A 15,935-nucleotide genomic window follows, 5' to 3' on the forward strand; every position below is an offset into this window, starting at 1 on the left:
ATCGGCTAATCGGCAAGTTAATCGACCATTTAATCAATTAATCGGATGATTAATCGGTTTATAGGATACTCGGTGACCCTACGAGTAGGGATTAATTGGCAAGTTAACTGGTTAATCGGATGAATTCTTGAACAGGGGTGGGGAGTAACTTAGACTAGTAACATGCATATGTTACTAATCTATGTTACCACCTCTATAGTGCATATTATCATATATTAGTACCATAGATGGTCTCATTTATTGCCATGCATGACACATAGTAGCATCACATTTATTATGTTACGGTATCTACCTATGTTACTATAACCATCTCTTTCTTCTTTAATTGCATGCCACATAAGCATGTTTGCGAGTCCCAAGCACATGATACTACTTATGTTACCCCCACTATGGCTAGCCTTACTCATCCACCAATCATCAGTTCATCACACACGCTGCGCAGGCACGAACGACATGGCTGCTGCTCCGGTGGTTGTGCCGCGCATGAAGCTCGGCTCGCAGGGGCTGGAGGTCTCGGCGCAGGGCCTCGGCTGCATGGGCATGTCCGCGGCCTATGGCGAGCGCAAGCCCGAGCAGGACATGATCGCGCTCCTCCGCCACGCCGTCGCCGCCGGTGTCACCTTCCTGGACACCTCCGACATCTACGGGCCCCACACCAACAAGCTCTTGCTCGGGAAGGTAGGTTACCATACTATAGCCACCCGACGTGTTCCTTGGCTCCCTGCTAGTAGTTGCCATATCATTTGCACGCGGATGTCTGACCGGCAAGAGTTCTCTGTGTGATAAAGCACGCGCTACAGGGAGGGGCGATGGAGAAGGTCCAGTTGGCCACGAAATTCGGCATCACGCCGGCCCGGGAGGTCCGCGGCGACCCGGCGTACGTGCGGGCGGCGTGCGATGGCAGCCTCGCTCGGCTCGGCATCGACTGCATCGACCTCTACTACTAGCACCGCATTGACAAGAATGTTCCGGTCGAGATCACGGTCAGTCCCTACTACGTAGTAACACTTGTTCAGCTTTGCTTCATTTATACAGATTTGTTGGAACCGCCGATCCCTCGCAGCTGATCTCCTCTTTCTCTCTGTTGCCATGGCTCTACCCAACAAGGAAGAAGGAGAAGGAGGAAGAAGAATAGGTACACGGCGAGGTGGTTTTTCCAGTGCACGAACACCTTTCCTTGAGCACGAACTCAACACTCACACCACGCCATTACAATCATCACCACTGAGGGAGTCCTGGACTAGGGGGTGTCCGGATTGCCGAACTATCATCATCGGCCGGACTCCAAGACTATGAAGATACAAGATTGAAGACTTCGTCCCGTGTCCGGATGGGACTTTCCTTGGCGTGGAAGGCAAGCTTGGCGATACGGATATGTAGATCTCCTACCATTGTAACCGACTCTGTGTAACCCTAGCCCTCTCCGGTGTCTATATAAACCGGATGGCTTTAGTCCGTAGGACGAACAACAATCATACCATAGGCTAGCTTCTAGGGTTTAGCCTCCTTGATCTCGTGGTAGATCTACTCTTGTAACACACATCATCAATATTAATCAAGCAGGACGTAGGGTTTTACCTCCATCAAGAGGGCCTGAACCTGGGTAAAACATCGTGTCCCTCGTCTCCTGTTACCATCCGCCTAGACGCACAGTTCGGGACCCCCTACCCGAGATCCACCGGTTTTGACACCGACATTGGTGCTTTCATTGAGAGTTCCTCTGTGTCATCACCGATAGGCTCGATGGCTTCTTCGATCATCAACAACGATGCAGTCCAGGGTGAGACCTTCCTCCCCGGACAGATCTTCGTATTCGGCGGCTTTGCACTGCGGGCCAATTCGCTTGGCCATCTGGAGGAGATCGAAAGCTACGCCCCTGGCCGTCAGGTCAGATTTAGAAGTTTGAACTTCACGGCTGACATCCGCGGGGACTTGATCTTCGACGGATTCGAGCCACAGCCGAGCGCGCCGCACTGTCACGACGGGCATGATTTAGCTCTGCAGCCGGATACCCTGGAGGCCGCACTCGAGTCCGCTCCGATCTTGAATTCGGAGCCGGCTGCGTAGATCGAGGACGGATGGCTAGACACCGCCTCGGGGGCTGAAACCTCTATGGTGATAGAGCCGAACACTGATCTTGTCCCTCATGAAGCCCGTGACTCCGAGGTGCCGGACTCCTCGCCGGACTACGAGCCTCCCGCGCCCCCTCCAATCAAATCCGGTCGGGCGCCGATCATGGAGTTTACTGCCTCGGACATCTTTCAACACTCACCTTTTGGCGACATCCTGAGTTCGCTAAGGTATCTCTCATTATCAGGAGAGCCCTGGCCGGACTGCGGCCAGGATGGTTGGGATGCGGACGACGAAGAAATTCAAAACCCACCCGCCACCCACTTGGTAGCCACTGTCGACAATCTAACCGACATGCTTGACTACGACTCCGAAGACATCGACGGTATGGACGACGATGCCGGAGACGACCAAGAACCAGCGCCCACCGGGCACTGGAAAGCCACCTCATCATATGACATATACATGGTGGATATCTCAAAGGAGGGAAATGGCGAAGGGGCAGCGGAGGATGACCCCTCCAAGAAACAGCCCAAGCGCCAGCGTCAGCGGCGCTGCTCTAAATCCCGCCATAGCAAGAATGAAGATTCCGACACCGGAGATAATAATACCCCAGATAGTGCCGAAGACAACCCACTCCAGCAAGATTCAACACAGGAGGACGGGGACGCCAGCCCTCATGAGAGAGCGGCAGAAGAAGAGGTAGAGGACTACATGCCTCCCTCCGGAGACGAGGCAAGCCTCGACGACGACGAATTCGTCGTGCCTGAGGATCCTGTCAAACAAGAGCGTTTTAAACGCAGGCTTATGGCCACGGCAAACAGCCTCAAGAAAAAGCAGCAACAACTTAGAGCTGATCAAGATCTGCTAGCCGACAGATGGACTAAAGTCCTCGCGGCCGAAGAGCATGAGCTCGAACGCCCCTCCAAAAGTTACCCTAAACGCAAGCTGCTCCCCCGATTAGAGGAGGAGGCGTATGAACCTGCATCACCAGCAGACAATACGGCTGACCGACCACCCCGTGGTCGCGACAGAGAGGCCCCTAGGCCCTTCACTAGAACCGTACCCCGACATCACTCAAAGAGCACAAAGCCACAGGGGAACGCTCCGGACTTGCGAGATATATTGGAGGATAAGGCAAGACAATCAAGATCGATCTATGGATCACATGGGCGCCCCATGATACGTGACGACAACCGTCATGCCGGACACAGTAAGTCCGGCCGGGCCAAACAAAATAGACAAAGCTCTTTCGAGCTCCGTCGCGATATCGCCCAGTACAGAGGCGCCGCACACCCACTATGCTTCACAGATGAAGTAATGGACCATCAAATCCCCGAAGGGTTTATACCCGTGAATATTGAATCTTACGACGGCACAACAGACCTGCGGTTTGTATCGAAGACTATCTCCTTCACATCCACATGGCCCGCGGTGACGATCTTCACGCCATCAAATATCTCCCCCTCAAGCTTAAAGGACCAGCCCGGCATTGGCTTAACAGCTTGCCAGCAGAGTCAATTAGGAGTTGGGAAGACCTGGAAGCCGCATTCCTTGATAACTTCCAAGGCGCGTATGTGCGACCACCAGACGCTGACGACCTCAGCCACATAATTCAGCAGCCAGACGAATCGGCCAGACAATTCTGGACACGGTTCTTAACCAAGAAAAACCAAATCGTCGACTATCCGGATGCAGAGGCCCTAGCGGCATTCAAGCACAACATCCGCGACGAGTGGTTTGCCCGGCACCTAGGACAGGAAAAGCCGAAATCAATGGCAGCCCTCACATCACTCATGACCCGCTTCTGCGCGGGTGAGGACAGCTGGCTAGCACGCAACAATAACCTCAGCAAAAATTCTGGCAGTCCGGATTTCAAGGACCGTAATGGCAGGTCGCGTAGCAACAAAAACAAACGCCGCATTAACAGCGACAACAGTGAGGATACGACAGTCAATGCCGGATTCAGAGGCTCTAAACCCGGTCAGCGGAAAAAGCCATTCAAAAGAACTACTCCGGGTCCGTCCAATTTGGACCGAATACTCGACCGCTTGTGCCAGATACATGGCACCCCCGAAAAGCCAGCTAACCACACCAACAGGGACTGTTGTGTATTCAAGCAGGCAGGCAAGTTAATTGCCGAAAACAATGACAAGGGGCTGCATAGCGATGACGAAGAAGAGACCCGACCGCCGAACAATAGAGGACAGAAGGGTTTCCCCCCACAGGTGCGGACGGTGAACATGATATATGCAACGCACATACCCAAAAGGGAGCGGAAGCGTGCACTCAGGGATGTATACGCGATGGAGCCAGTTGCCCCGAAGTTCAATCCATGGTCCTCCTGCCCGATCACTTTTGACTGAAGGGACCACCCCACTAGCATCCGCCATGGCGGATTCGCTGCATTGGTTCTAGACCCAATCGTCGATGGATTTCACCTCACCAGAGTCCTGATGGACGGCGGCAGCAGCCTGAACCTGCTTTATCAGGACACAGTGCGCAAAATGGGCATAGACCCCTCAAGGATTAAACCTACCAAGACGACCTTTAAAGGCGTCATACCAGGTGTAGAAGCCAATTGTATAGGCTCAGTTACACTGGAAGTGGTCTTCGGATCCCCGGATAACTTCCGGAGCGAGGAGTTAATCTTCAACATAGTTCCGTTCCACAACGGCTATCATGCCCTGCTCGGACGTACCGTGTTCGCAAAATTCAACGCGGTGCCGCACTACGCATACCTCAAGCTCAAGATGCCAGGCCCTCGAGGAGTCATCACGGTCAACAGAAACACTGAACGTTCTCTCCGCACGGAGGAACATACAGCGGCTCTCGCGGCAGAAGTACAATGCAGCCTCTTAAGGCAATTCTCGAGTTCGGCCGTTAAGCGGCCGGACACAGCTAAGCGCGCCCGGAGTAACCTACAACAAGACCACCTGGCACGTGCCGAGCATGCATAGCAGTGCGTCCCCAATCCCAGCCCCTGTAAAACGTCAAGACAGGTCCTTCGCGTACACCATTACGCTCTGAAGATACCATGGGCATGGGGAGTGGGGCACGACCATGATAGGCCCAGACTGCGGCTCAACCACACCAGGGGCTCTCAAGTGTGTCGTTCTTTTTTTTCTCTTTTTTCCTTTTTTATTTTTACCCACAGGACTCCGTTCGTCAGAGGCCCTGTTCGGCAGTAGACCTGCCGAACTCACGATGCAACAACCAGGGAAGAAGAAAGGCTACAACGAATATCCAGGTGGTCTCCATTACGAGCATTAAATCTGCTTTATGCACCATTCCGCAGCTTACCCCTGGAGGGGGACATGTTTAACAGTCCCATCCCTTGCTTATCGCACCATTTGTATCGTTCTGCACTTACAACAGTTTTTCTTGAATAAGTAATGCAGCACCTTTTTGCTTGCAATTGCATTTCTTTTCTTACATATGTTCATTTGTGACATTACGCATCCGTACGTTTTGGTACGGCTAAATACACCAGGGGCTTATGTTTCCCGCATCATGGTGTGATAAGTCCAACACTTTCACAAGTGCGGCACCCCGAACTTATAGCATTATATGCATCAGCTCCGAATCATGTCTTGGGTCAATAGTTGGGTTTGCCCGGCTCCCATGTTTTGGTACCTTATGTTCCGTTGTATCGGCTAAGGTAGCACTGGGAGAACCACTGCGATTGCGCCCCAGTTGAGCTGGGTTAACGCCTCAGTGGAGAAAGCTAAAACTGACCGTCATGATGAGGCGAGAGCTGGTCGCTGTTCGAGAGGTTTTTTGCGAGTCCCTAAAGACTTATGCCGCTTAGAGCGAGGAGCCGGTCTTTGTCCGGCCCAGGCATGGATAGCGCCCCAAATTCGGCCTTCCGAAGACTAGGGGCTTCGCCGAAATTTAAAATTATAGAATTCTATGGCTAAGTGAGAGTGTTCAAGCATTATAAGTCCGGTTGCCTTGTTCGTTGTGTTGAGCGCCTCCCTAGATGGACCCAAATATGGGAACAAGAGTGCTCAAATTTATCCCGAACACCCCAGTACTCGTGGCATGGGGGCTGAAGCCGACGACTTGCCATCTCTCAGATTTGATAAACAGCCGCACAGAAGGTAATATTTTAAATTAAAATGCGTTGCTTAGCGCAAATGAACTAAGTTTTTAGCGCACAGGATAACAAAATGCGAGTCTACTCAAATATTACATCTTTGGAGCACTCACCCGCAATAGTGCGGGCGCCCTTCAGCACACTCTTATAATACATCTCGGGCGTGCGATACTCCTTGCCCTCCGGTGGTGGGTCCGTCACGAGATTCTGGGCATCCATCTTGCCCTAGTGCACCTTTGCACGGGCAAGGGCCCGACGGGCACCTTCAATACAAGCAGAGTGCTTGATGACTTCAACCCACGGGCACGCATCCACCAGCCGCCGCACCAAGCCGAAGTAGCTCCCAGGCATGGCCTCCTTAGGCCACAGCCGAACTATAAGGCCCTTCATGGCCTGTTCGGCTGCCTTGTGGAGCTCGACCAGCTGCTTTAGCTGGTCGCTAAGGGGCACCGGATGTCCGGCCTCAGCATACTGAGACCAGAAGACCTTCTCCGTCGAGCTCCCCTCCTCGGCCCGGTAGAACGCGGCAGCATCGGACACGCTGCAAGGAAGATCTGCAAACGCTCCTGGAGAGCTCCGAATTCGGGTAAGCAACAGGTAACTAACACTCACATGCTTACTTTGCATGAAAAATGCCTTACCCGCTGCTATTTTCTTCAATGCCTCGATTTCTCGGAGGGCCTTGTAGGCTTCGGCCTTAGCGGCTTTGGCACTCTCAAGAGCCGTTGCAAGCTCAGACTCTCGAGTCTTCGAGTCACGCTCCAGGCTCTCATGTTTTCTCACGAGATCCTGGAGCTCTTGCTGTACCTCCGCCACCCGCGCCTCCTGCTTCTCTCGCTCGGTGCGCTCCGCGGCCGCATTGCGTTCGGCCGCGGCCACTGCCTCCTTCAGGGTCGCCACCTCGTTAGTGTCCCCTGCAATATCCATGTTATCCTTGTCTTTCATTTTGCAACCAAAATCCTTTTCTGTAAGGTACAATTTTAATAAGGTGTCACTCACCTTCCTTGTCCTCAAGCTGCTTCTTGGCACGGCCGAGCTCGTTCTTGGACCGCTCGAGGCCTTCCTTCAAAGTATTGACCTCCGCAGTCAATGCGGCAGAGGTCAGCAGCACAGCCTGCAATCCCATATCGACATATTTTTTATAACTCCTGCGTATATCTTCTTAGATCCTCAGTCCGGCTTTTCTTTCCGAACACCGAACCAAGCATCAGGGGCTACTGTCTATGCGGTACTATTTTACATATATCAAAATTCTTACCTCAAAGCCTGTTAGAAGGCTGCTACAGGCTTCAGTCAGCCCGCTCTTGGCGAGCTGCACCTTCTGAATCACCGCACTCATAACAGTGCTGTGTTCCTCTTTGATGGAGGCGCCATTGAGCGCCTCCAGCAAGCTATCCGGCGCCTCCATTTGGACGGAGGCTGCCGGTGTCACGGTCTTGCCCTTCTTACGTAGGGGCTGCCCGCCGGACTCCGGAGCCACTATGGGATCCGGAGCCGAGTCCGGTGCAAAGTCCGGGAGGTTGTCCTGCGACACCTCTGGGGCCTCCTCCTCCTGGCGGGTCCCTTACCAGGATCCCACCTCGGCGTCGTCCGTGTCATGGGGGGTGGAGGCGGTTAGAAGAGAATCCATATCCGACGCACCTAAGGACCCGCTCGATGAAGCGGGAAGATCATCCTTGGGCGGACTGCAGGGTTGTGTGCGGTATTAGAAAGACATTGTGTGGCAAAAAAGATAAACCATGAAGTTATTCGGGAGTCCGGATACTCACGATCTTGCCAGAGGCCTGGCCCTTGGAGGCCAGTCCTCGTCGTCATCACTGGCGTTGGCAGAACAGTCCAGGGGAAGAGTTTTTCCCTTCTTGGACCCTTCGGCCTCCCTCGCTGGGGAGGCCTTCCTTTTCTTCTCTCCCCCCGCTGGGGAAGAGGCTTTCTTCTTCTCCTCCTCACCTTGGTGAGAGGAGTCGGCCTCGGAGTCGTCATCCGATAGCACCTGAAAATGGGAACTCTTCCGAGTCCCCGTGGCCTTCTTCTTGGCCTTCTTCTCCGGCACCACGTGGGGTGCCGGAGCCGGCAGCCCCGTTAAACGGGCGTCCGCTGGGTCCTCTGGCAATGGGGCCGGACAGATAGCCTGTTCGGCCTTCTTCAGCCAGTCCTGTCAAAGGAAAGGGAGTTTAGATCCCGCATAGAGTCAAACTATGGAAAACAAGCGTCCCTTAAAGGACAAAATCACTTACCTCATCAGCTGGACGCTCCGAGCTGAATCCGCGGTCTTTGGTAGCGGATGCGGGAGCCTCGGCGCCCTTGAACAGCACCTTCCAGACATCTTCGTACGTAGTGTCGAAGAGCCCATTCAAAGTCTGGTGCTGCGCCGGATCAAACTCCCACATGTTGAAGCCCCGTCGTTGGCACGGGAGAATCTGGCGGATGAGCATGACCTGGACTATGTTGACAAGCTTGAGCTTCTTGTCCACTAGGTTTTGGATGCAAGCTTGGAGTCCGGTCAGCTCCTCCGAATCACCCCATGTCCGTCCGCTCTCTTTCCAGGAGGTGAGCCGTGTGGGGATGCCGGATCTGAATTCGGGGGCCGCTGCCCATTCGGGGTCACGCGGCTCGGTGATGTAGAACCACCCCGATTGCCACCCCTTGATGGTTTCCACGAAAGTGACCTCGAGCCAGGTAACGTGGGACATCCTGCCCACCATGGCGCCTCCGCACTCCGCTTGACTGCCCTTCACAACCTTCGGCTTGACACTGAAGGTCTTGAGCCATAAGCCGAAGTGGGGCTGGATGCAGAGGAAGGCCTCGCACACGACGATAAACGCCGAGATGTTGAGGATGAAATTCGGGGCCAAATCATGGAAATCCAGGCCGTAGTAAAACATGAGCCCCGGATAAAGGGATGGAGTGGGAAGCCCAGTCCGCGGAGGAAATGGGGAAGGAATACTACCCTCTCATGGGGCTTGGGGGTGGGGACGAGCTCTCCCTCGATGGGGAGCCGGTGCGCGATGTCGCTGGACAAGTATCTGGCGCTGTGCAGCTTCTGGATCTGCCCCTCCATGACGGAGGAGGCCATCCACTTGCCTCCCGCTCCGGACATAGTTGGAGAAGGTTGAGGTGAGATGTGCGGGCTTGGGCGCTGGAGCTTGGGTTCGCAGAGATGGATAAGCCAAGGAGGAAGAAGGCGCATGTAATAGGGTTGGATCTTTATCCCCTTATATGGGCGGACAAAAACATGCGTCCCCACCGTCCTGATAAAACTCGCTTATCCCCCAAGCGCCGCAATCAATGGCGCGGTTGGGTTACCCACGTCCGTATTGATGGGAATCCCGGAATAAGGCGAACACGATCTCTGCTTCACAAGACGTGCCAAGGAAACCGCTTCGCTAAACGCGCTGAGGTGGTACAATAAAAACAATTTAAGTAAAGGCTTGGTAGTGGTGTGACATCACACCATCAAATACGTCAGCAGATTGAACTTGTGTAAATATTATTCTCTCTACGGTAGTATGTGGAAATTATTTTTGCAGAGCCGGACACTATCCTGGTGTTCACAATCTTCTATAAATTATCCGGAGGAGGAACCCGCCTTGCAATGCCGAAGACAATATGCGTGCCGGACTCGTCGTCATTGAAGCCTGGTTCAGGGGCTACTGAGGGAATCCTGGACTAGGGGGTGTCCGGATTGCCGAACTATCATCATCGGCCGGACTCCAAGACTATGAAGATACAAGATTGAAGACTTCGTCCCGTGTCCGGATGGGACTTTCCTTGGCGTGGAAGGCAAGCTTGGCGATACGGATATGTAGATCTCCTACCATTGTAACCGACTCTGTGTAACCCTAGCCCTCTCCGGTGTCTATATAAACCGGATGGCTTTAGTCCGTAGGACGAACAACAATCATACCATAGGGTAGCTTCTAGGGTTTAGCCTCCTTGATCTCGTGGTAGATCTACTCTTGTAACACACATCATCAATATTAATCAAGCAGGACGTAGGGTTTTACCTCCATCAAGAGGGCCTGAACCTGGGTAAAACATCGTGTCCCTCGTCTCCTGTTACCATCCGCCTAGACGCACAGTTCGGGACCCCCTACCCGAGATCCGCCAGTTTTGACACCGACAACCACCGCGAGCTTTATACTCGAGCCAAGCTAGGCAACAACCCACTCGCTCCTACCCACTCGCGCGCTCCGACGAGCCCTCAACGATCACGCGCTCCGCTGCGCCCGGATCACGTACTGACCTAGTCTACACACACATGCACAGTGTCTACCCGCACGGCCACCCCGTGCACCACACGCACACACGCACCCGCGGTCCCCCCGACATGTCCGACCCGGCCAGCTCGCGTCCATACATGCGCTGGTCGTGTCCGGTGCATCGCCGCGACTTATTCGCCCAACAAGATTGAGGGCTTGTAGGTATTGACCAGTCTACCTTCTTGACTTCCGTGTGCATGTAGATGGGTGAGATCAAGAAGCTAGTCCAAGAAGGAAAGGTGAAATACGTCGGGTTGTCGGAGGCCTCGGCAGCGACAATAAGAAGGGCACATGCAGTTCATCCTATCACCGCCGTTCAGCTGGAGTGGTCTTTGTGGTCAAGAGATGTTGAAGAAGATATAATACCAACTTGCAGGTTTTTGCAACGACCACAAACCTGCCTTTTCTTTTCAAAATCAGCTTCATAGTACTTATGAAACGTCCTAAAAAAGAACTTACAAATTATTTACTGTTTCAGAGAACTTGGCATTGGAATGTGGCGTACAGTCCACTAGGCAGAGGTTTTCTATCCACTGGACCTAAACTGTTGGACACATTACCAGAGGATGATTTCGGCAAGGTAAATGAACCACCCATGATACTTTTTCATGCGGTTAGCTAGCATTCTTTTCTCATTTCTCCTTTTTCTAACAAATGCACCCCATTGCGTTTTAAGAATCTCCCAAGATTTCAACCCGAGAACATGGAGAAGGACGCGACGATATTTGAGTGCGTGAGCGAGATGGCTGCGAGGAAGGGTTGCACGTCGTCCCAGCTGGCCCTGGCTTGGGTTCACCACCAGGGAAGTGATGTGTGCCCCATACCCGGCACAACAAAAGTTGAGAATCTCAACCAGAATGTGAGAGCGCTTTCTGTGGAGCTCACGGCCGAGGAGATGGTCGAGCTCGAGTCCTACGCCGCCATGGATGCGGTCCAAGGTGATCGGTACCACAACACGTTCCTCAACACCTGGAAGGACTCCGAGACCCCTCCCCTGTCATCCTGGAAAGCCACTTAATTGGGTATCATCGGAATCAATCACTATGTTGATGCTTCGTATCACTGGTTTGAAATAGTTGCAAATCAAATAATTCCATGAGCACTCTGTGCATGGATGAAATCATGGAACCACCAAATGCTTGCGAATGTAGTACAATTCCTCCCCATGATTCCGTTCATGGTACTAAAAAATATCTTTGTATAATTGGACATGATGTATATCCCTTGGTGTCGGTGTCAAAACCGGTAGATCTCGGGTAGAGGGACCCAAGCTATATGTCTGAGGACCGATGGTAACTATGGACAAAGGACACTTTGTTTACCCAGGTTCAGGCCCTCTTAATGGAGGTAAAACCCTACTCCTGCTTGATTATATTCGAAGGGTATTGGGGTTACAAGAGTTGATCTACCACGAGATCGTGTTGGCTAACCCTAGATTGGCTAGCCTAGCAATGTTGTGATCCTGCCTCTGATCTAACCCTAAGGTATATATAGACACCAGCGGGGCTTAGGGTTGTACAAAGTTGGTTTAACAGAAAGGAAATAACATATCCGTACACCTAAACTTGCCATCCACGCATACGGGAGTCCTACCGGACACGAGAGGCGATATTCTGTCTTGTATCTTGACGGCCCATCAGTCCGGCCCATATCCAATAGACCGGACGCCCGAGGACCCCTTAGTCCAGGACTCCCACAGTAGCCCCTGAACCAGTCTTCAATGACGACGTGTTCGACGTGCAGATTGTCTTCGGCATTGCGAGGCGGGTTCCTTGAATAGTACACATCGGCTTTCCTCCGTGAAAGAATTGTATCCGACTTTGCATAGTGAACACAACCGTTAGCCGCAAAGGCAGGATATATAAAAAATAAGAATAGTATCTTTTACTGACAACTTTTTTCGGCGAAGCGTCAGACTTGACCCTTTGATGTTTTGAACCGATTTTACATCCCGCGTTCCGTGTTTCGAGGCCACGCCCCATTGGCCCGTCCTGTCAAAACAGAGATCGTGCCCACTTAACATGAGATTGCTCATCAATAAAATTTGGGTAATCCAACCGTTTACGACGCACACTTTCATTGGAATAGGCGAGTTTCAAGGTGCAAGTGGGGGGGGGGGTTGGCATATTTACCGTCTATAAGAGGGCAATAGATTCCTCTTTTCTTCCTCATGCCTTCCAGTCTCCTCTGCCTTCCAATCTCCCAAGCTCTCAGCGCCCGAAAAGTCTCCCTCTTTCTCACCACCACCACCTCCTCCGACCATGGGCGGATCCGGTTCCAAAGGCAAGTGGGAGGCCTCCTCCGTCACGGAGAAGGAGATAAAGGACCTCCTGAGTGCGGGATACCTTGCCACCACCATCGCGCACATGCTCCCCCAAGGGACAGATCATTCCCACTCCGGAGCCCGGCGAATGGGTCGTCTTCCTCTCTCATTTTCTTAGAGGGTTAGGTTTTCCACTCCACCATTCGTCCGTGGACTCATGTTCTACTACGGACTAGATTTCCATGATCTAGACCCGAACTCTTTCCTCCACATCTTAGCGTTTACCGTCGTGTGTGAGGCTCTTCTCTGCATCCACCCACACTTTGGCCTGTGACTGAAGGTTTTTAATGTGAAGCCGAAGGTGGTCGACGGGCAGCACGCGGACTGCAGCAGAGCTTTGACCAGCAAGCTACCCAATGCCATGTGGCCTAAGGGGGCCTTCATGGAGACCGCCAAGATCTGGAAACATGAGTGGTTTTATATCACTGAGCCGCGCCACACTAAGTGGGCGGCAATTCTGGAATTCAGATTCGGACCCCCCATGAGGCTCGTCTCCTGGACCGCGAAGGGCCACGACTGGGGTTCTCAGACGGAGGTGCAGACGCTGCAAATGCGCATCACCAACATGCTGAGCAAAAACGTTGGTCTAACCAACGTGGTGCAAATTATGCTCTTCCACCGCATCCTCCCCTGCCAGCGCCAGGCTTCCACCATGTGGGAGTTCAATCCGGAGGAGCTGCAGACTCTGCAGCACGTCCTCAGCACCACGCATGAGGGAATGTGGAAGCTGATCTTCAAGGCGCAGAAGAGCTGGCCCATGGAGATCGAAGACGTCGGCCTCAACGCCAAGAATCCGGCCACTCCGGTAAGTATTTAACTTTCCGAAGACATACCTAGTTTATATACTCGACCTATACAAAACTCATCAGCCCATCTTTTTTGCAGGGATGGACCAAGAAGTCGGAGCAGATTAAGAGTCCGGCTCCATTGCTTGAAGACCCAGTCACTCCTCAGTTGGAGGATATGCTGGTCCCGGCGCCTTATCAGGTGCCGGAGAAGAAAATCAAGAAGAAGGGAAATGGGCCCAAGGACGGGCCCTGCCGCAAAGGACCTCTGGAAGCAGTGTCCGGAGAGACCGAGGCCGTCTCCTCTCACGAGGAAGACGAGGACGAAGAGGAGGAGGAGGAGGAGGAGGAGGAGGGCAGTCTCTCGAATAGTTCAGACTCAGAGTCCGAACACAGCCTAAAGAGGATCCAAATAGAGAAGCCCCTGATCGAAACATAAGTATCGAAAACTTACTTGTTTAGTTATCGCTTAATCTGCCTTTGTCATATGAATCAAATCTTTTGCTTTTCAGCCCTCCGCGTGAGATCCCGATTCCGTCTTCTTCGGAGAGGAACTCTCTGCCACCTGAAGAGGCGGAGAGTGATGGGCCATCTCATGCCTTCTCCCTCCTACCGTGGAGGACACCGAGGTGTCGTCTCAAAGGGCATCTCCTAGCCAAGGAGGAGCGGACGAGGCCGTCCAGAAGGCGCCCGAGGATAGCACTGATACGTCCATTTTGCATCATGTTTTCCTACTGTTATTTATGTTGTTTTATTGTATAATAATGCTTTTTGGAGTAATTCTAATGCCTTTTCCCTCATAATATGCAAGGTATGCACGAAGGGGGAGAATTCCGGCAACTAGAAATCTGGACCTGAAAAAGCTACGTAAAGTTACCTATTCTGCACAACTCCAAATGATCTGAAACTTCTCGAGGAATTTTTATGGAATATTTAATAAATATTGGAGCAAATCAGTACCAGAGGAGGGCCACCAGGTGGGCACAACCCACCTGGGCGCACCAGGAGGCCCAGGTGCGCCCTGGTGGGCGCTGCCCTCCTCGGCCCACCTCCGTTTTGGCATGTCCTTTGCCTCAAACGGATTGGGCTACCTTGCTGCACTTTTGTTACTACTATCATTACTTGCTCATTACAAATTATCTTGCTATCAAACTACTTCGCTACTTATAATTTTTAGCACTTGCAGACAGTACCTTGCTGAAAACCACTTGTCATTTCCTTCTGCGCCTCTTTGGTTTTGACACTCTTACTTATCAAAAAGGCTAAAATTGACCCCATATACTTGTGGGTCATCAAGGCTATTTTCTGGTGCCATTGCAGGGGAGTGAAGCGCTCTTGGTAAGTGGAAATTGGTAAGGAAACATTATTACTACGTGCTGAAATTTATTGTCACTTGCTACTATGGAAAACAATCCTTTGAGGGGTTTGTTCAGGGTATCTTCACCTCGACCGGAACCACAATTAGTTGCCCCTCAACCTAATGCACCTACTGAAAATATTGAATATGAAATTCCTTCGGGTATGTTAGAGCAACTGCTAGCTAATCCTTATGTAGGAGATGGAACCGAACATCCTGATATGCACTTGATATATGTGGATGAAATTTGCGGATTATTTAAGCTTGCAGGTCTGCCCAGAGATGAAGCTAAGAATAAGGTTTCCCCTTTATCTCTGAAGGGAAGAGCATTGACATGGTATAGGCTGTGCGATGATATTGGATCTTGGAACTAGAACCGTTTGAAATTGGAATTTCATCAAAAAAATTATCCTATGCATGTAGTTCATTGTGATCGGAATTATATATATATATAATTTTTGGCCTCATGAAGGAGAAAGTATCGCTCTAGCTTGGGGGAGGCTTAACTCAATGTTATATTCATGCCCCAATCATGAGCTCTCAAGAGAAATTATTATTCAAAATTTTTATGCTTGGTTTTCTCGTAATGATCAATCCATACTCGATACTTCTTGTACTGGTTCTTTTATGAAGAAAACTATTGAATTTCGATGGGATCTTTTAGAAATAATTAAACGCAACTCTGAAGATTGGGAACTCGACAAAGGTAAAGAGTCGGGTATTGAACCTAATTTTGATTGTGTTAAATCTTTTATGAATACTGAAGCTTTTCAAAAGTTTAGCACTAAATATGGACTTGACTCTAAGATAGTAGCTTCCTTCTGTTAATCTTTTGCTACTCATGTTGATCTCCCTAAGGAGAAGTGGTTTAAATATCACCCACCAATTAAAGAAGAAATTAAAGAACCGGTAAAAGCTAAAGAAGAAACCATTATTTATAATGTTGATCTAGTTGTTCCCATTGCTTATATTAAAAAAAACCTTTTCCTGTTAGGGTGAAGGAACATGCTAAAGTTTCAATTATGGTTAACAAAAGTTATGT

The 15,935-nt window shown here is 51.4% G+C and overlaps 1 pseudogene; it reads left to right on the forward strand.

Moving 5' to 3' along the window:
* The first annotated feature begins 453 nt into the window (after positions 1 to 453).
* Positions 454 to 11,537, forward strand: LOC119364615 (annotated as a pseudogene).
* The last annotated feature ends 4,398 nt before the right edge of the window (positions 11,538 to 15,935 follow it).

This window comes from Triticum dicoccoides, chromosome 2B (assembly GCF_002162155.2).
Source record: "Triticum dicoccoides isolate Atlit2015 ecotype Zavitan chromosome 2B, WEW_v2.0, whole genome shotgun sequence".
NCBI lineage: Eukaryota > Viridiplantae > Streptophyta > Magnoliopsida > Poales > Poaceae > Triticum > Triticum dicoccoides.